The sequence below is a fragment of the Bufo gargarizans genome, chromosome 1 (assembly GCF_014858855.1).
Source record: "Bufo gargarizans isolate SCDJY-AF-19 chromosome 1, ASM1485885v1, whole genome shotgun sequence".
In the NCBI taxonomy this organism is placed as follows: domain Eukaryota; kingdom Metazoa; phylum Chordata; class Amphibia; order Anura; family Bufonidae; genus Bufo; species Bufo gargarizans.
Window position 1 is genome coordinate 372,952,235 of NC_058080.1, and position 21,367 is coordinate 372,973,601.

Consider the following 21,367-nt stretch of genomic DNA (forward strand, 5'->3'; position numbering starts at 1 on the left):
ATCTATCCCTAAAAGGGTAGATCATATTGAAGGTGCACATAGGGTCATTCAGAATAACTTCACACACCCGCTACTGTGCATTTCCAAGTCTAATTCTGTCACTAAACCCATACCTGTCACCCAGCGCCTAAATACTAGGCCTCAAATTTATATCCCGCTAAATCTCTCGTTACCGCTGTCCTGTTGTGGCTGGGAAAGTTATTTAGTGTCCGTCAAAGCACATTTTTTGTTCTGGGTTGAAATACAATTCCCAATTTAGCAATTTCATAATTTAGTGGTTTCTGCTGTATCAGAGCTATTTGAAATCTATCCCTAAAAGGGTAGATCATATTGAAGGTGCACATAGGGTCATTCAGAATAACTTCACACACCCGCTACTGTGCATTTCCAAGTCTAATTCTGTCACTAAACCCATACCTGTCACCCAGCGCCTAAATACTAGGCCTCAAATTTATATCCCGCTAAATCTCTCGTTACCGCTGTCCTGTTGTGGCTGGGAAAGTTATTTAGTGTCCGTCAAAGCACATTTTTTGTTCTGGGTTGAAATACAATTCCCAATTTAGCAATTTAAAAATTTAGTGGTTTCTGCTGTATCAGAGCTATTTGAAATCTATCCCTAAAAGGGTAGATCATATTGAAGGTGCACATAGGGTCATTCAGAATAACTTCACACACCCGCTACTGTGCATTTCCAAGTCTAATTCTGTCACTAAACCCATACCTGTCACCCAGCGCCTAAATACTAGGCCTCAAATTTATATCCCGCTAAATCTCTCGTTACCGCTGTCCTGTTGTGGATGGGAAAGTTATTTAGTGTCCGACAAAGCACATTTTTTGTTCTGGGTTGAAATACAATTCCCAATTTAGCAATTTCATAATTTAGTGGTTTCTTCTATATCAGAGCTATTTGAAATCTATCCCTAAAAGGGTATATAATATTCAAGGTGCACATAGGGTCATTCAGAATAACTTCACACACATGCTACTGTGCATTTCCAAGTCTAATTCTGTTAGTAAATCCATACCGGTCACCCAGCGCCTAAATACTAGGCCTCAAATTTATATCCCGCTAAATCTGTCGTTACCGCTGTCCTGTTGTGGATGGGCAAGTTATTTAGTGTCCGTCAAAGCACATTTTTTGTTCTGGGTTGAAATACAATTCCCAATTTAGCAATTTTAAAGATTTAGTGGTTTCTGCTATATCAGAGCTATTTGAAATCTATCCCTAAAAGGGTATATAATATTCAAGGTGCACATAGGGTCATTCAGAATAACTTCACACACACACGCTACTGTGCATTTCCAAGTCTAATTCTGTCACTAAACCCATACCTGTCACCCAGCGCCTAAATACTAGGCCTCAAATTTATATCCCGCTAAATCTCTCGTTACCGCTGTCCTGTTGTGGCTGGGAAAGTTATTTAGTGTCCGTCAAAGCACATTTTTTGTTCTGGGTTGAAATACAATTCCCAATTTAGCAATTTAAAAATTTAGTGGTTTCTGCTGTATCAGAGCTATTTGAAATCGATCCCTAAAAGGGTAGATCATATTGAAGGTGCACATAGGGTCATTCAGAATAACTTCACACACCCGCTACTGTGCATTTCCAAGTCTAATTCTGTCACTAAACCCATACCTGTCACCCAGTGCCTAAATACTAGGCCTCAAATTTATATCCCGCTAAATCTCTCGTTACCGCTGTCCTGTTGTGGCTGGGAAAGTTATTTAGTGTCCGTCAAAGCACATTTTTTGTTCTGGGTTGAAATACAATTCCCAATTTAGCAATTTAAAAATTTAGTGGTTTCTGCTGTATCAGAGCTATTTGAAATCTATCCCTAAAAGGGTAGATCATATTGAAGGTGCACATAGGGTCATTCAGAATAACTTCACACACCCGCTACTGTGCATTTCCAAGTCTAATTCTGTCACTAAACCCATACCTGTCACCCAGCGCCTAAATACTGGGCCTCAAATTTATATCCCGCTAAATCTCTCGTTACCGCTGTCCTGTTGTGGCTGGGAAAGTTATTTAGTGTCCGTCAAAGCACATTTTTTGTTCTGGGTTGAAATACAATTCCCAATTTAGCAATTTCATAATTTAGTGGTTTCTGCTGTATCAGAGCTATTTGAAATCTATCCCTAAAAGGGTAGATCATATTGAAGGTGCACATAGGGTCATTCAGAATAACTTCACACACCCGCTACTGTGCATTTCCAAGTCTAATTCTGTCACTAAACCCATACCTGTCACCCAGCGCCTAAATACTAGGCCTCAAATTTATATCCCGCTAAATCTCTCGTTACCGCTGTCCTGTTGTGGCTGGGAAAGTTATTTAGTGTCCGTCAAAGCAAATTTTTTGTTCTGGGTTGAAATACAATTCCCAATTTAGCAATTTAAAAATTTAGTGGTTTCTGCTGTATCAGAGCTATTTGAAATCTATCCCTAAAAGGGTAGATCATATTGAAGGTGCACATAGGGTCATTCAGAATAACTTCACACACACCCGCTACTGTGCATTTCCAAGTCTAATTCTGTTAGTAAATCCATACCGGTCACCCAGCGCCTAAATACTAGGCCTCAAATTTATATCCCGCTAAATCTGTCGTTACCGCTGTCCTGTTGTGGATGGGCAAGTTATTTAGTGTCCGTCAAAGCACATTTTTTGTTCTGGGTTGAAATACAATTCCCAATTTAGCAATTTTAAAGATTTAGTGGTTTCTGCTATATCAGAGCTATTTGAAATCTATCCCTAAAAGGGTATATAATATTCAAGGTGCACATAGGGTCATTCAGAATAACTTCACACACACACGCTACTGTGCATTTCCAAGTCTAATTCTGTCACTAAACCCATACCTGTCACCCAGCGCCTAAATACTAGGCCTCAAATTTATATCCCGCTAAATCTCTCGTTACCGCTGTCCTGTTGTGGCTGGGAAAGTTATTTAGTGTCCGTCAAAGCACATTTTTTGTTCTGGGTTGAAATACAATTCCCAATTTAGCAATTTAAAAATTTAGTGGTTTCTGCTGTATCAGAGCTATTTGAAATCGATCCCTAAAAGGGTAGATCATATTGAAGGTGCACATAGGGTCATTCAGAATAACTTCACACACCCGCTACTGTGCATTTCCAAGTCTAATTCTGTCACTAAACCCATACCTGTCACCCAGTGCCTAAATACTAGGCCTCAAATTTATATCCCGCTAAATCTCTCGTTACCGCTGTCCTGTTGTGGCTGGGAAAGTTATTTAGTGTCCGTCAAAGCACATTTTTTGTTCTGGGTTGAAATACAATTCCCAATTTAGCAATTTAAAATTTAGTGGTTTCTGCTGTATCAGAGCTATTTGAAATCTATCCCTAAAAGGGTAGATCATATTGAAGGTGCACATAGGGTCATTCAGAATAACTTCACACACCCGCTACTGTGCATTTCCAAGTCTAATTCTGTCACTAAACCCATACCTGTCACCCAGCGCCTAAATACTGGGCCTCAAATTTATATCCCGCTAAATCTCTCGTTACCGCTGTCCTGTTGTGGCTGGGAAAGTTATTTAGTGTCCGTCAAAGCACATTTTTTGTTCTGGGTTGAAATACAATTCCCAATTTAGCAATTTCATAATTTAGTGGTTTCTGCTGTATCAGAGCTATTTGAAATCTATCCCTAAAAGGGTAGATCATATTGAAGGTGCACATAGGGTCATTCAGAATAACTTCACACACCCGCTACTGTGCATTTCCAAGTCTAATTCTGTCACTAAACCCATACCTGTCACCCAGCGCCTAAATACTAGGCCTCAAATTTATATCCCGCTAAATCTCTCGTTACCGCTGTCCTGTTGTGGCTGGGAAAGTTATTTAGTGTCCGTCAAAGCAAATTTTTTGTTCTGGGTTGAAATACAATTCCCAATTTAGCAATTTAAAAATTTAGTGGTTTCTGCTGTATCAGAGCTATTTGAAATCTATCCCTAAAAGGGTAGATCATATTGAAGGTGCACATAGGGTCATTCAGAATAACTTCACACACCCGCTACTGTGCATTTCCAAGTCTAATTCTGTCACTAAACCCATACCTTTCACCCAGCGCCTAAATACTAGGCCTCAAATTTATATCCCGCTAAATCTCTCGTTACCGCTGTCCTGTTGTGGCTGGGAAAGTTATTTAGTGTCCGTCAAAGCACATTTTTTGTTCTGGGTTGAAATACAATTCCCAATTTAGCAATTTCATAATTTAGTGGTTTCTGCTATATCAGAGCTATTTGAAATCTATCCCTAAAAGGGTATATAATATTCAAGGTGCACATAGGGTCATTCAGAATAACTTCACACACACGCTACTGTGCATTTCCAAGACTAATTCTGTCAGTAAATCCATACCGGTCACCCAGCGCCTAAATACTAGGCCTCAAATTTATATCCCGCTGAATTTGAATACAATACATTGGGCCAAATAATATTTTTGTTGTTGTGGTGAACCATAACAATGAGGAAAACATCTAGTAAGGGACGCGGACGTGGACATGGTCGTGGTGGTGTTAGTGGACCCTCTGGTGCTGGGAGAGGACGTGGCCGTTCTGCCACATCCACACGTCCTAGTGTACAAACTACCTCAGGTCCCAGTAGCCGCCAGAATTTACAGCGATATATGGTGGGGCCCAATGCCGTTCTAAGGATGGTAAGGCCTGAGCAGGTACAGGCATTAGTCAATTGGGTGGCCGACAGTGGATCCAGCACGTTCACATTATCTCCCACCCAGTCTTCTGCAGAAAGCGCACAGATGGCGCCTGAAAACCAACCCCATCAGTCTGTCACATCACCCCCATGCATACCAGGGAAACTGTCTCAGCCTCAAGTTATGCAGCAGTCTCTTATGCTGTTTGAAGACTCCGCTGGCAGGGTTTCCCAAGGGCATCCACCTAGCCCTTCCCCAGCGGTGAAAGACATAGAATGCACTGACGCACAACCACTTATGTTTCCTGATGATGAGGACATGGGAATACCACCTCAGCATGTCTCTGATGATGACGAAACACAGGTGCCAACTGCTGCGTCTTTCTGCAGTGTGCAGACTGAACAGGAGGTCAGGGATCAAGACTGGGTGGAAGACGATGCAGGGGACGATGAGGTCCTAGACCCCACATGGAATGAAGGTCGTGCCACTGACTTTCACAGTTCGGAGGAAGAGGCAGTGGTGAGACCGAGCCAACAGCGTAGCAAAAGAGGGAGCAGTGGGCAAAAGCAGAACACCCGCCGCCAAGAGACTCCGCCTGCTACTGACCGCCGCCATCTGGGACCGAGCACCCCAAAGGCAGCTTCAAGGAGTTCCCTGGCATGGCACTTCTTCAAACAATGTGCTGACGACAAGACCCGAGTGGTTTGCACGCTGTGCCATCAGAGCCTGAAGCGAGGCATTAACGTTCTGAACCTGAGCACAACCTGCATGACCAGGCACCTGCATGCAAAGCATGAACTGCAGTGGAGTAAACACCTTAAAACCAAGGAAGTCACTCAGGCTCCCCCTGCTACCTCTTCTGCTGCTGCCGCCTCGGCCTCTTCTGCTGCTGCCGCCTCGGCCTCTTCCTCCGCCTCTGGAGGAACGTTGGCATCTGCCGCCCAGCAAACAGGGGATGTACCACCAACACCACCACCACCACCTCCGTCACCAAGCGTCTCAACCATGTCACACGGCAGCGTTCAGCTCTCCATCTCACAAACATTTGAGAGAAAGCGTAAATTCCCACCTAGCCACCCTCGATCCCTGGCCCTGAATGCCAGCATTTCTAAACTACTGGCCTATGAAATGCTGTCATTTAGGCTGGTGGACACAGACAGCTTCAAACAGCTCATGTCGCTTGCTGTCCCACAGTATGTTGTTCCCAGCCGGCACTACTTCTCCAAGAGAGCCGTGCCTTCCCTGCACAACCAAGTATCCGATAAAATCAAGTGTGCACTGCGCAACGCCATCTGTAGCAAGGTCCACCTAACCACAGATACGTGGACCAGTAAGCACGGCCAGGGACGCTATATCTCCCTAACTGCACACTGGGTAAATGTAGTGGCAGCTGGGCCCCAGGCGGAGAGCTGTTTGGCGCACGTCCTTCCGCCGCCAAGGATCGCAGGGCAACATTCTTTGCCTCCTGTTGCCACCTCCTCCTTCTCGGCTTCCTCCTCCTCTTCTTCCACCTGCTCATCCAGTCAGCCACACACCTTCACCACCAACTTCAGCACAGCCCGGGGTAAACGTCAGCAGGCCATTCTGAAACTCATATGTTTGGGGGACAGGCCCCACACCGCACAGGAGTTGTGGCGGGGTATAGAACAACAGACCGACGAGTGGTTGCTGCCGGTGAGCCTCAAGCCCGGCCTGGTGGTGTGTGATAATGGGCGAAATCTCGTTGCAGCTCTGGGACTAGCCAATTTGACGCACATCCCTTGCTTGGCGCATGTGCTGAATTTGGTGGTGCAGAAGTTCATACACAACTACCCCGACATGTCAGAGCTGCTGCATAAAGTGCGGGCCGTCTGTTCGCGCTTCCGGCGTTCACATCCTGCTGCTGCTCGCCTGTCTGCGCTACAGCGTAACTTCGGCCTTCCCGCTCACCGCCTCATATGCGACGTGCCCACCAGGTGGAACTCCACCTTGCACATGCTGGACAGACTGTGCGAGCAGCAGCAGGCCATAGTGGAGTTTCAGCTGCAGCACGCACGGGTCAGTCGCACTACAGAACAGCACCACTTCACCACCAATGACTGGGCCTCCATGCGAGACCTGTGTGCCCTGTTGCGCTGTTTCGAGTACTCCACCAACATGGCCAGTGGCGATGACGCCGTTATCAGCGTTACAATACCACTTCTATGTCTCCTTGAGAAAACACTTAGGGCGATGATGCAAGAGGAGGTGGCCCAGGAGGAGGAGGAGGAGGAGGAAGAGGGGTCATTTTTAGCACTTTCAGGCCAGTCTCTTCGAAGTGACTCAGAGGGAGGTTTTTGGCAACAGCAGAGGCCAGGTACAAATGTGGCCAGACAGGGCCCACTACTGGAGGACGAGGAGGACGAGGATGAGGAGGAGGTGGAGGAGGATGAGGATGAAGCATGGTCACAGCGGGGTGGCACCCAACGCAGCTCGGGTCCATCACTGGTGCGTGGCTGGGGGGAAAGGCAGGACAATGACGATACGCCTCCCACAGAGGACAGCTTGTCCTTACCCCTGGGCAGCCTGGCACACATGAGCGACTACATGCTGCAGTGCCTGCGCAACGACAGCAGAGTTGCCCACATTTTAACCTGTGCGGACTACTGGGTTGCCACCCTGCTGGATCCACGCTACAAAGACAATGTGCCCACCTTACTTCCTGCACTGGAGCGTGATAGGAAGATGCGCGAGTACAAGCGCACGTTGGTAGACGCGCTACTGAGAGCATTCCCAAATGTCACAGGGGAACAAGTGGAAGCCCAAGGCCAAGGCAGAGGAGGAGCAAGAGGTCGCCAAGGCAGCTGTGTCAATGCCAGCTCCTTTGAGGGCAGGGTTAGCATGGCAGAGATGTGGAAAACTTTTGTCAACACGCCACAGCTAACTGCACCACCACCTGATACGCAACGTGTTAGCAGGAGGCAACATTTCACTAACATGGTGGAACAGTACATGTGCACACCCCTCCACGTACTGACTGATGGTTCGGCCCCATTCAACTTCTGGGTCTCTAAATTGTCCACGTGGCCAGAGCTAGCCTTTTATGCCTTGGAGGTGCTGGCCTGCCCGGCGGCCAGCGTTTTGTCTGAACGTGTATTCAGCACGGCAGGGGGCGTCATTACAGACAAACGCAGCCGCCTGTCTACAGCCAATGTGGACAAGCTGACGTTCATAAAAATGAACCAGGCATGGATCCCACAGGATCTGTCCGTCCCTTGTCCAGATTAGACATTAACTACCTCCCCTTAACCATATATTATTGGACTCCAGGGCACTTCCTCATTCAATCCTATTTTTATTTTCATTTTACCATTATATTGCGAGGCTACCCAAAGTTGAATGAACCTCTCCTCTGTCTGGGTGCCGGGGCCTAAATATATGCCAATGGACTGTTCCAATGTTGGGTGACGTGAAGCCTGATTCTCTGCTATGACATGCAGACTGATTCTCTGCTGACATGAAGCCAGATTGTCTGTTACGGGACCTCTCTCCTCTGCCTGGGTGCTGGGCCTAAATTTATGACAATGGACTGTTGCAGTGGTGGGTGACGTGAAGCCTGATTCTCTGCTATGACATGCAGACTGATTCTCTGCTGACATGAAGCCAGATTGTCTGTTACGGGACCTCTCTCCTCTGCCTGTGTGCTGGGCCTAAATATATGCCAATGGACTGTTGCAGTGGTGGCTGACGTGAAGCCTGATTCTCTGCTATGACATGCAGACTGATTCTCTGCTGACATGAAGCCAGATTGTCTGTTACGGGACCTCTCTCCTCTGCCTGTGTGCTGGGCCTAAATATATGCCAATGGATTGTTGCAGTGGTGGCTGACGTGAAGCCTCATTCTCTGCTATGACATGCAGACTGATTCTCTGCTGACATGAAGCCAGATTGTCTGTTACGGGACCTCTCTCCTCTGCCTGTGTGCTGGGCCTAAATATATGCCAATGGACTGTTGCAGTGGTGGCTGACGTAAAGCCTCATTCTCTGCTATGACATGCAGACTAATTCTCTGCTGACATGAAGCCAGATTGTCTGTTACGGGACCTCTCTCCTCTGCCTGTGTGCTGGGCCTAAATATATGCCAATGGACTGTTGCAGTGGTGGCTGACGTGAAGCCTCATTCTCTGCTATGACATGCAAACTAATTCTCTGCTGACATGAAGCCAGATTGTCTGTTACGGGACCTCTCTCCTCTGCCTGTGTGCTGGGCCTAAATATATGCCAATGGACTGTTGCAGTGGTGGCTGACGTGAAGCCTCATTCTCTGCTATGACATGCAGACTAATGCTCTGCTGACATGAAGCCAGATTGTCTGTTACGGGACCTCTCTCCTCTGCCTGTGTGCTGGGCCTAAATATTTGCCAATGGACTGTTGCAGTGGTGGCTGACGTGAAGCCTCATTCTCTGCTATGACATGCAGACTAATTCTCTGCTGACATGAAGCCAGATTCTCTGTTACGGGACCTCTCTCCTCTGCCTGGGTTCCGGGGCCTAAATATCTGAGAATGGACTGTTCCAGTGGTGGGTGACGGGAAGCCAGATTCTCTGCTATGGGACCTCTCTCCAATTGATTTTGGTTAATTTTTATTTATTTAATTTTTATTTTAATTCATTTCCCTATCCACATTTGTTTGCAGGGGATTTACCTACATGTTGCTGCCTTTTGCAGCCCTCTAGCCCTTTCCTGGGCTGTTTTACAGCCTTTTTAGTGCCGAAAAGTTCGGGTCCCCATTGACTTCAATGGGGTTCGGGTTCGGGACGAAGTTCGGATCGGGTTCGGATCCCGAACCCGAACATTTCCGGGAAGTTCGGCCGAACTTCTCGAACCCGAACATCCAGGTGTTCGCTCAACTCTAGACATGTCCTATCTTGTGCAGTGCTGAAGCACGGGCACGAAAGCCCACAGAAGCGCTTCCTATCCATGCCTCCGCTCTGCAGATCATGGACCCATTCAAGTCAATAGGTCTGCATATGCAGCATGGAATTCATGCAGCTGGTGCTCGTGTATTGCAGAACGCAATTTGCAGTGCGGAGTACTGCCACCACGACAATACGGTTGTGTGAGGCCTTGGTTGCATGACTGGACATTTTATAACTTCACATTTATTTATTGCTCATAGAAATGATTTGGTAAATATGAGTTATATAACTTTAGATTTTACTATGAACCTATTTGATACCATTTGTAGTTTAAATTTTGTAGATACTTTTAAGACATCAAGGGGGAGATTTATTAAACTGGTGTAAAATAGAACTGGTTTAATTGCCCATAGCAACAAATCATATTCAAAGGAGCTGTAAAAAATGAAAGATGGAATCTGATTGGTTGCTATGGGCAACTAAGCTAGTTCTATTTTACACCAGTTTAACCGCTTTAAGTCCGCCCATAGGATATAAACGTCCTATGGGTGGACCTCTATTTCTGAAAGCACGTTTTAAAACGTCCTTTCAGAAATAGCAGCTGCATGCTAATCGTGCAGCTGCTGATCGGGTTGCCCGCTGTCAGTGACAGCAGGGCAACCCAGAGAGAAGGCAGGGACAGTGCCCAGGTGTCCCTGCCTTCCAGATCGCTGCAGACACAGCGCTCACCGGAGCGTGCAGGAGCTGTGTGAGGTCTTACAGAGACCTTGATCAGCCCTGCTCTGAGGCTGTACAGCGCAGAATCACGCTGTACAGCCTCTCTGGGGGGTGCATTTCTTCTGTAACTGGGGCTACTATGTCAGCCCCAGTTACAGGAGAAATCAACAGTGAAAAAAAAAATGAAAAAGTGAAGCAAATGTCCCCCAGAGGTCTTGTATGACCTTATGGGGGACGAAAAGTGTAAAAAAAAATAAAAAAAAATAAAGGGTTGAAAAAAATAAAATTAAAAAAAGTTTCACATGTAAAAAAAAAAAGGTCCCCAAGTAAGGAATAAAAAAAAAAAATTAAAAATAGAAAAAATTAAATAAAATAAACATATTTGGTATTGCCACGTCCGTAAAAACCAGCTCTATAAAAATATCACATGAGCTAACCCCTCGGGTGAACACCGTAAAAAAAAAACAAAAAAACTGTGTCAAAACAAGCAATTTTTGTCACCTTGCATCACAAAAGGTGCAACACCAAGTGATCAAAAATGCGTATGTCCTACAAAATGGTACCAATAAAACCGTCACCTCATCCCGCAAAAAATGAGCCCCTACATAAGAAAATCTCTCAAAAAATAAAAAAACTATAGCTCTTAGAACATTGAGACACTAAAACATCATTTTTTGGTTTCAAAAATGCTATTATTGTGTTAAAGTGAAACAAATAAAAAAAAGTATGCATATTAGGTATTGCCGCGTCCGTAAAAACCAGCTCTATAAAAATATCACATGAGCTAACCCCTCAGATGAACACCGTAAAAAAATAAATAAAAAATGTGTCAAAACAAGCAATTTTTGTCACCTTGCATCACAAAAGGCGCAACACCAAGTGATCAAAAACGCGTATGTCCCACAAAATGGTACCAATAAAACAGTCACCTCATCCTGCAAAAAATTAGCCCCTACATAAGAAAATCTCTCAAAAAATAAAAAAACTATAGCTATCAGAACATGGACACATTAAAACATAATTTTTTTGTTTCAAAAATGCTATTATTGTGTAAAACTTTAATAAATGAGAAAAAGTATACATATTAGGTATCGCCACGTCCGTAACAATCTGCTCTATAAGGTGAACGCTGTAAAAATAAATAAATAGAAACTGTGCTAAAACAACCAATTTTCTGGTCACCTTGCCCCATAAAGTGTTATAATGAATGATCAAAAAATCATATGTACCCAAAAATAGTACTAATAAAACTGGCACCTTATCCCCTAATTTCCAAAATGGGGTCACTTCTTGGGAGTTTCTACTGTAAGGGTGCATCAGGGGGCTTCAAATGGGACATGGCATCTAAAAACCATGTGGAGTTCCTTTTCTTCTGCGCCCTGCCGTGTGCCCATACAGCAGTTTATGACCACATGTGGGGTGTTTCTGTAAACCGCAGAATCTGGGTAATAAATATTGAGTTTTGTTTGGCTGCTAACCATCGATGTGTTAAAGAAAAAATTGGATTAAAATGGAAAATCTGCCCAAAAAGTGAAATTTAAAAATTTGATCTCCATTTTCCTTTAATTCTTGTGGAACGCATAAAGGGTTAACAAAGTTTGTAAAATCAGTTTTGAGTAACTTGAGGGGTGTCGTTTCTACAATGGGGTCATTTATGGGGGTATCCACTATGTAGGCCCCACTAAGTGACTTCAGACCTGAACTGGTCCTTATAAAGTGGGTTTTGGCAATTTTCTTAAAAATTTGAAGAATTTCTTCTATACTTCTAAGCCTTCTAACGTCCTAAAAAAATAAAATGACATTTCCAAAATGATGCCAACATAAAGTAGACATATGGGGAATGTTAAATAATAAATATTTTATGAGATATCACTTTCTGTTTTAAAAGCAGAGAAATTGAAATTTAGAAAATTGCGAATTTTTCAAATTTTTGGGTAAATTTGGGATGTTTTCATAAATAAAGGTGAAATATTTTGACTCAAATTTATGACTATCATGAAGTACAATGTGTCACGAGAAAACACTCTCTGAATGACTTGGATAAATAAAGGCGTTCCAAAGTTATTACCACATGAAGTGAGATATGTCAGTTTTGCAAAATTAGGCCTGGTCAGGAAGGGGGCAAATGGCCCAGATTGGAAGTGGTTAATAAATCTCCCCCTTGATGTCTTAAAAGTATCTACAAAATTTAAACTACAAATGGTAACAAATAGGTTCATAGTAAAATCTAAAGTTATATAACTCATACTTACCAAATCTCCAGGGAACATATGGATAGCTCCTCAATAAAGGGGAAACCTTGTGACACCAAGAAGAGTTGGCAAATATTCCGGGGGGGTCCCGTTCTGGTCCACCACTGATCTCTTATTTATCCCCTTATAATAATAATATGCCTTTAAACTTGCATTGCTCTGTGATGTAACATTTTTCAATAAGTTGTCACAAATTAATCATGTTATGAGATATATTTATGATTCTATATCTAAATTAATATTATTTAGTTATTTATTATTAAAGCAGCATTCCAGCTTTCATTCCATGGTGCTGTATGTATGAAAAATAAGCATTAACAAGACGAGTTACAAACTGGTACAGAAGGAGTGAGGACCCTGTGCACGAGGACTTACAATCTACAATGGATGGGAGAAGGACACAGTAGGTGAGGGTAAAGCTGGTCATTGTGGTATAGCAGCAGGGTTACTGTAGGCTGTAGGCTTGTCTGAAGAGGTGGCTTTTCAGGTTTCTTTTGAAGGTTTCCACTGCAGGTGAGAGTCTGATATGTGGGGTAGAAAGTTCCATAGTACAGGGAATGCATGGGAGAAATCTTGAAGGTGATTGTGGTAAAATATGATAAGAGGAGAGTAGACAAAGAGGTCTACTCAGGGATTATGTGTGGGGATGTATCAGGAAAGTAGCTCAGAGATATATGAAGGGATCAGGTGGTGGATGGCCTTATATGTATTTGTTAGTATTTAAAACTGATTTTGCTGTGCAATGGGTATCCAGTGAGGGGATTGGCAGAGGAGTAACGGGGGAGAGGTGGATTAATCAGGCAGCAAAGATGAAGATAGATTGGAGGGGTGCAAGTGTGCTAGATGGAAGGCCACAGAGAAGGATGTTACAGTAGTTTAGGCAGGAGATGAGGGCATGTACAAGCATTTTTGCAGATTCCTGGATGAGGAATGTGTGGATTCAAGAGATATTTTTGAGTTGGAGGCGGCAGGTGATGGAAAGGGCTTGGATGTGCGGTTTGAAGGACAGGGCAGAATCCAAGGTTACTCCAAGACAGCGGACTTGGTTGACCAGGGAGAGTGTGCAGCCATTGTCTGTGATAGAGGTCTATTGGGGGATTAAGTGAGATGGGGGGAAGGTGATAAATTCAGTTTTATCCATGCTAAGGTGAAAGTGAAAGAAGTAGGAGGATATAGAAGATAGGCTGTGTGGGAATATGAATAGTATGGTGGTGATATCTGGACCAGAAAGGTAAATTTGGGTGTCGTCAGTATAAAAGTAATACTGAAATCCATGGGACTCTGAGATGTCCTAGGCCGAAGGTGTAGATTGAGAAAAGCAGGGTTCCTAGGAGAGAGCCTTGAGGGACACCAACAGAGAGGGGACGAGATGAGGAGGTGGTGTGAGAGTGGGAGCCACTAAATGTCAAATCTGTGAGGTATGATGTGATCCAGGGGAGGGCCAAGTCCATGATGCCAAGAGATAAAAGTTTGTAACAGAAAAGAGTGGCCAGTGGATACAAATTTGCCTTGGTCATGTGACATACACACAGGTGCTCAGCTCTTTAGAGTTATGGTACAATTATTCACTCAATTTTGTAACAAGCCTGTGTGTCTATCACATGATCAGGACAAAGCTTCTCCATTTAGTGACATCAAGCAGGGATCTTAAAAATTATGAGGAATTCATAAGAAACCAAATATTTGCAGAAACCAACTATTGCAATGAAAATCTATTTTTGTAATATAGAAATTTGACATGATACATATTAAGCCATATATTTAGCTGCTGCCTTAAAGAGGAACTTAACTTTCCTGACATGTCTGTTTTAGTAAATACTTGCATTTCCCATTAACTAACTCTGGAACATCTTTTTATTTTTTATTCTATGTTGTGCTGTTCCTCTTAAAGGGCATCTATCAACAGATTGGTACCTATGAAACAAGTTGACTACTGCATGTGCGTTTGGCAGCTGAAGGTGTCTGTGTTGATTCCATGTTCATATGTGTCTGCATTACTGAGAAAAATTATGTTTTAATATATGCAAATGAGCCTCTAGGAGTAAAGGGGGTGTTACTGTTACACCTAGATGCTCTGCTCTCTTTGCAACTGCCTCATTCTCTGCACTTTGATTGACTGGGCTAGACAATGAAAACATCATGCCACCTGGTCCTGTCAATCAAGGTGGAGAGTACAGAGCCTCTAGGTGTGAAGGCAGTTACCCCCTATTGCTCCTAGAGGCTCATTTGCATATATTAAAACATCATTTTTATCAGTAATGCAGGCACATATGAACATGGAACAAATTTTTTCAGCAATGCGGGCACATGTGAACATGGACCAACACAGATGCCTTCAGCTGGCAAGCGCACATGAAACAGGTCAGCCTTCATAGGTACAAATCTGCTGACAGATGCCCTTTAAGAATAAATTCACAACTAGGTGTTGCAATTCTCCATATCAAAAGGGTGATTCTCTGCATAGTCTGACACTTATTGGACCATGATAGACAGTGTAGGGGCACACTGCCTATTGGTATATCCAGTTTTCAATTTATTCATAATTTTCGAGGCATTATAACAGGAACAGCACAACACAGAGTTCTAGGAATAGAGATTACACAATTGTTATACTATATAAATTGTTACCATTTCCTAACTGCAATTTGTAAGAATTCAGGTGCTGCTTGACTATGTTTTTTTTTTTTTTTTACAAGAATTTTTATGGGTGCCACTTTTACTCATACAGTCTTTTAATTGGTCAGGTTTTGGAAGCCAAAATCAAGAGTGGATCATAAAAGGAGAGAAAGTATAAAGAACAGATATATATTTTTTTTAATGCACTTGTGGTTTTGGCTTCCTAAACTGCATCACGAAACCTGAACACATAGAATAAATACACCTAGAGCATACAAAAAATAAAAAAAATACCAAGTTAAAGAGGACTTTTCATGGGTTTATATGTTAAAAACTACTATGCTTACCAGATAGGACAGCCCCTACAGATGCAAACACATTTTTTTTTCTAAATACCCCTATGTTTTTTCGTGCCCACCATGCTACATCCAGGGACAATGAGACGCCCATTGAAAACCTAACTCTAAGGGCTCGTTCAGACTAACGTATTTTGTGCTCCGTATACGGGCCGTTTTCTGCGTTCCGCATACGGTCCGTATACAGAACTATTCAATTCAATGGTTCCGCAAAAGATGCGGACAGCACTCTGTTTCATTCCGTGGCCCCGCAAAAATTATGAGGCATGTCCTATTCTTGTCCATTTTGTGGACAAGAATAGTCATTTCTATAATGGCCTCCAGTTCCGTTCCGCAAATTGCGGAAGGCACACGGGCGGCATCCGTTTTTTGCGGGGCCGTAATTTGCAGACCACAAAAAACTGCACGACCGTATGGCTTTTTCAGTGTTTTGCGGCCCATTTTTAACTGATCCATTTTTCAGTTTTTTGTTTCAGCAGTGTTTCTGTTTTTCCGTATGGCATATACAGTATACAGTAATTACTTGGAAAAAAATTGGACTGGGTATAAAATTTTCAATAGATAGTTTCGCAAAAAAAGGAACGGATACGGAAGACATACGGAGTACATTCCGTATGTGTTCCCTTTTTTTTGTAGACACATTGACTTGAATGGAGCCACGGAACGTGATTTGCGGGCAACAATAGGACATGTTCTATCTTTGAACGGAATGGAAAAACAGAAATATGGAAATGGAATGCATACGGAGCACATTCAGTTTTTTTTGCGGAACCATTGAAATGAATGGTTCCGTATACGGACCGTATACAGAACTAAAAAAATGGCCCATATATGGAAAGCAAAAAACATTAATGTAAAAAAGACCTAAATCTATCTCTATGCCACTCATGGGCATCTAAATTCAAGGAGAGCAGAACCCATCCTTCTTGACCAAGCGTAATTTAACAAACATAAAGATGTGGTAATTTTAATGCAAGGCACCAACGAAACAGAAATCAATCAGAGCAGAAAACACATGGACTTTGTCTTGCCAATGTAGTGAGACAGATACCATCACTCGGCTTGGAGGTTCTCCTCTATGCCCCCTAGGTTCATTAGTTTCCCGCTGGCAGGAGGGGGCAGGTCTTAACGAGATGACCTGCCTTCCCATAAAACAGGCACAGACCTTCCTGCTGGCGATGAGCTCGTGCTGCCTGTGTAAGATGGGAGAACCCAACCTCCATTGGCTCTTCTGCTGGTTTAGGGGGCCCTGGATGTGGCCTTGAAGGTGTAAAGCGAGATGACCATTCCAACCGCCTCTCACCGATCCATCTGTCAGCATCGATTGCCTGGGAGATAGCTATCTCCAAAGAGATGGGAGTAGGTAAGGCTGGAAGAAGTTCCTGGACTGCCTCAGAAAGTCCCTCCCGGAAACGATGGAGAAGGGCTGTGTCGCCCTAGGCGGTGAAGGCTGACCATCACCTGAATTCCGCGGCATATTCTTTGGCAGGGCAGCGACCTTGTTGAATATGCTCGAGATGGGTCTCGGCAGTACGGGTATGATCCGGGTCGTCGTAGATAACGGCCATGGCATCAAAGAAAGCTTCAACTGATAAATGGGCTGTGTGGTCCTGGGGCAAATTAAACGCCCAACGTTGGGGATCCCCACACAGCAAGGACATTATGATCCCAATCCTCTGTCTGATATTGCCGGAAGCTATCAGCCGCAACTGGAAATATAAAAGACAGGAGTCCTTAAAGTTTAGGAACTTCTGCCTATCTCCCGTGAAGGAGTCAGGCAGAGGAATCTTTGGCTCCATTTGGTGTCTTGAGACTGTGATGGGTAACGTGGAGGCACCTTGGAGCAGCTGCTGAACCTCCTTCTCACTTGAAACAGTTGCTCCTGGATCTGAGCTGCAGTGACTGACGACACATTAGGGCATCGTTGAGATGCCATTCACACGTCCGCAATTTTCCTTACGGTCCGTTTTTTTGCGGATCTGTGTTTCCGTAAAAACCTTCAGTTTTTCCGTGTTTCTGTGTTTCTGCAGAAATAAAAAAGGAAGGCGGAATACATGCTGCTAGGGTAATACGGATGGTATGCGGATGACATGCGGCTGACATTTGGTGTCTTTCCGCATGTCATCCGCTTTTTTGCGGACCCATTGAGTACAATGGGTCCGCGGACCGCAATTTGCGGCCAAAAGTAGGACATGCTTCATTTTTTTTGCGGAACCGCATCACAGAAGTGCTGATGCGGACAGCAATTACTTCCCCATTGAAATAAATGGATCTGCACCTGTTCCGCAAAATTGCGGAACATATGCGGAAGGAAAATTGCGGACGTGTGAATGGAGCCTTACTGCTCCTGTTAATTAAGTTAGCTGCTGCTGGATTTTTTCCATGGCAACTGTTGGTTGGGCCCACTGTTTTGGAATGCAAGGCACCAACGAAACAGACCATTGTAGATGAAGCAAGGGGTTTATTCAAAAGAAAATAAACAAAGTCTAGGCAAACTTCACTGGTAACAAATAACAGGAATACTAAAACAAGGGAAAACCAGGTGTAGTCCCAATCCGTGCTTAAAATCGCTGTGCACACTTGCCAGACAAAATGATGCATCTTGGGGGATTCCGGATCCTGGGTACCACTGGAAAGGACTGAGTCCAGGAAACCTTCAGTCACTAGCACAAGTAGTTATGACCTGTATCTGGAAAGGGAAGGATAACAGTGGGCAGTGACCGACCGGGGAAACCACCTTTTATGTGCCTGCTAACAAATCCCAGGGTGCCAAGTGTCCACTCTCCATAGGTCATGAAACTGCCCTACACCTGTGTACAAGGCCTTGGCTGGTTATTGGCCAATTAGAACAATGCCGGCCCCCTAATGTACTTTGAATTTGTGGCCAGGTGCTATTCTCATCACTGGTCGGCAAAGCGCATAAGAAGCGCGACCGCTCATCCCCTTGCGAACCCGTTCTCGAGCGTACACACGGACGCCCGACAGGCTCAGCGAGAGTATGTGAGCATGTCGACATGGACACCGAAGTGGAATCCGCAATAGATATAGGAGCCAAACCTGGCCGCGGCGTACTGCAACTAGCCTGACCAACCTGTCCCCGAGACCCCAGCGGTCTTCCCCTCTGGCACACATGCGAACGCATCCCCGGGTCGGTTCCTAAAAGGGTTAGATCTAATGTATCAGTGGAGACACGCGTAACCTGTCCTGCCGCTCCACGAGGACCCTTTTTGGTCACACTGGAGTGCGATACAGGTGAGGATCTTGCAGTAATAACTTTGGAATGCTTTTACTAATTTTATGTGCTAGTAAATTTGAGTCAATGTTTTAGCTTTATTTATAATAAATCCCAAATTTTAAAGACAATTTAGAAAATGTGTTATCCTCCAAAATTTTATTTTGCTGCTTTTAAAATGTATAGTGAAACTATAGTCTTCTCCCTGCACGTACTGTCATTCACTGTAATGCCGTAGCCATGTTGGCTGCTAGCATTATAGTGATTGGCTGTCCGGGACGCGTCATCGGCTGATGACACGTTTTCTGCTCAGTATTAGTCAGATAGAGCTGGAGAGCAGAAGGGAGAGATAGGGTAGGGATTGAAATAGCAATATTTTAGTATTTATACTTGTTATAGACCCAAAAGTCCTTTTAACCCCTTAGGGACACAGCCTTTTTACACCTTAGGACCAGGCCATTTTTTGAAAATCTGACCAGTGTCACTTTAAGTGATGATAACTTTAAAACGCTTTGACTTATCCAGGCCATTCTGAGATTGTTTTTTCGTCACATATTGTACTTCATGACACTGGTAAAATAAAGTTAAAAAAAATATTTTTTTTTGCATAAAAAAATGTCAAATTTACCAAAAATTGGGAAAAATTAACAAATTTCAAAGTTTCAGTTTCTCTACTTCTGTAATACATAGTAATACCCTTAAAAATTGTGATGACTTTACATTCCCCATATGTCTACTTCATGTTTGAATTATTTTGGGAATGATATTTTATTTTTTGGGGATGTTACAAGGCTTAGAAGTTTAGAAGCAAATCTTGAAATTTTTCAGAAATTTACAAAAACCCAATTTTTAGGGACCACTACAGCTCTGAAGTCACTTTGCGAGGCTTACATAATAGAAACCACCCAAAAATGACCCCATTCTATAAACTACACCCCTCAAGGTATTCAAAACTGATTTTACAAACTTTGTTAACCCTTTAGGTGTTGCACAAGAGTTATTGGCAAATGGGGATGAAATTTGAGAATTTCATTTTATTGCCTAATTTTCCATTTTAACCAATTTTTTCCACTAACAAAGCAAGGGTTAACAGCCAAACAAGACTGTATCTTTATTGCCCTGACTCTGCCGTTTACAGAAACACCCCATATGTGGCCGTAAACTACTGTACGGCCACACAGCGGGGCGTAGAGTGAAAGGTGCACCGTTTGGTTTTTGGAAGGCAGGTTTTGCTGGACTGGTTTTTTGACACCATGTCCCATTTGAAGCCCCCTGATGCACCCCTAGAGTAGAAACTCCATAAAAGTGACCCCATCTAAGAAACTACACCCCTCAAGGTATTCAAAACTGATTTTACAAACTTTGTTAACCCTTTAGGTGTTGCACAAGAGTTATTGGCAAATGGGGATGAAATTTGAGAATTTCATTTTTTTGCCTAATTTTCCATTTTAACCCATTTTTTCCACTAACAAAGCAAGGGTTAACAGCCAAACAAGACTGTATCTTTATTGCCCTGACTCTGCCGTTTACAGAAACACGCCATATGTGGCTGTAAACTACTGTACGGCCACACAGCGGGGCGTAGAGTGAAAGGTGCGCCGTTTGGTTTTTGGAAGGCATGTTTTGCTGGACAGTTTTTTTGACACCATGTCCCATTTGAAGCCCCCTGATGCACCCCTAGAGTAGAAACTCCATAAAAGTGACCCCATCTAAGAAACTACACCCCTCAAGGTATACAAAACTGATTTTACAAACTTTGTTAACCCTTTAGGTGTTGCACAAGATTTAATGGAAAATAGAGATACAATTTCAAAATTTCACTTTTTTGGCAGATTTTCCATTTTAATATTTTTTTTCCAGTTACAAAGCAAGGGTTAACAGCCAAACAAAACTCGTTATTTATGGCCCTGATTCTGTAGTTTACAGAAACACCCCATATGTGGTCGTAAACTGCTGTACGGGCACATGGCAGGGCACAGAAGGAAAGGAATGCCATACGGTTTTTGGAAGGCAGATTTTGCTGGACTGGTTTTTTTGACACCATGTCCCATTTGAAGCCCCCTGATGCACCCCTAGAGTAGAAACTCCAAAAAAGTGACCCCATTTTAGAAACTACGGGATAGGGTGGCAGTTTTGTTGGTACAAGTTTAGGGTACATATGATTTTTGGTTGCTCTATATTACACTTTTTGTGCGGCAAGGTAACAAGAAATTGCTTTTTTGGCACCGTTTTTTTTTTTGTTATTTACACCATTCATCTGACAGGTTAGATCATGACGTAACTTTAAACAGCAGGTTGTCACGGACGCGGTGATACCCAATATGTATACAATTTTTTTTATTTATGTACGTTTTACACAATAATTTCATTTTTAAAACAAAAAAAATGTTTTAGTGTCTCCATAGTCTAAGAGCCATAGTTTTTTAAATTTTTGGGCGATTATCTTAAGTAGGGTCTCATTTTTTGTGGGATGAGATGACGGTTTGATTGGCACTATTTTGGGGTGCACATGACTTTTTGATTGCTTGCTATTACACTTTTTGTGACGGAAGATGACAAAAAATGGCTTTTTTTACACCGTTTTTATTTTAATTTTTTTACGGTGGTCATCTGAGGGGTTAGTTCATGTGATATTTTTATAGAGC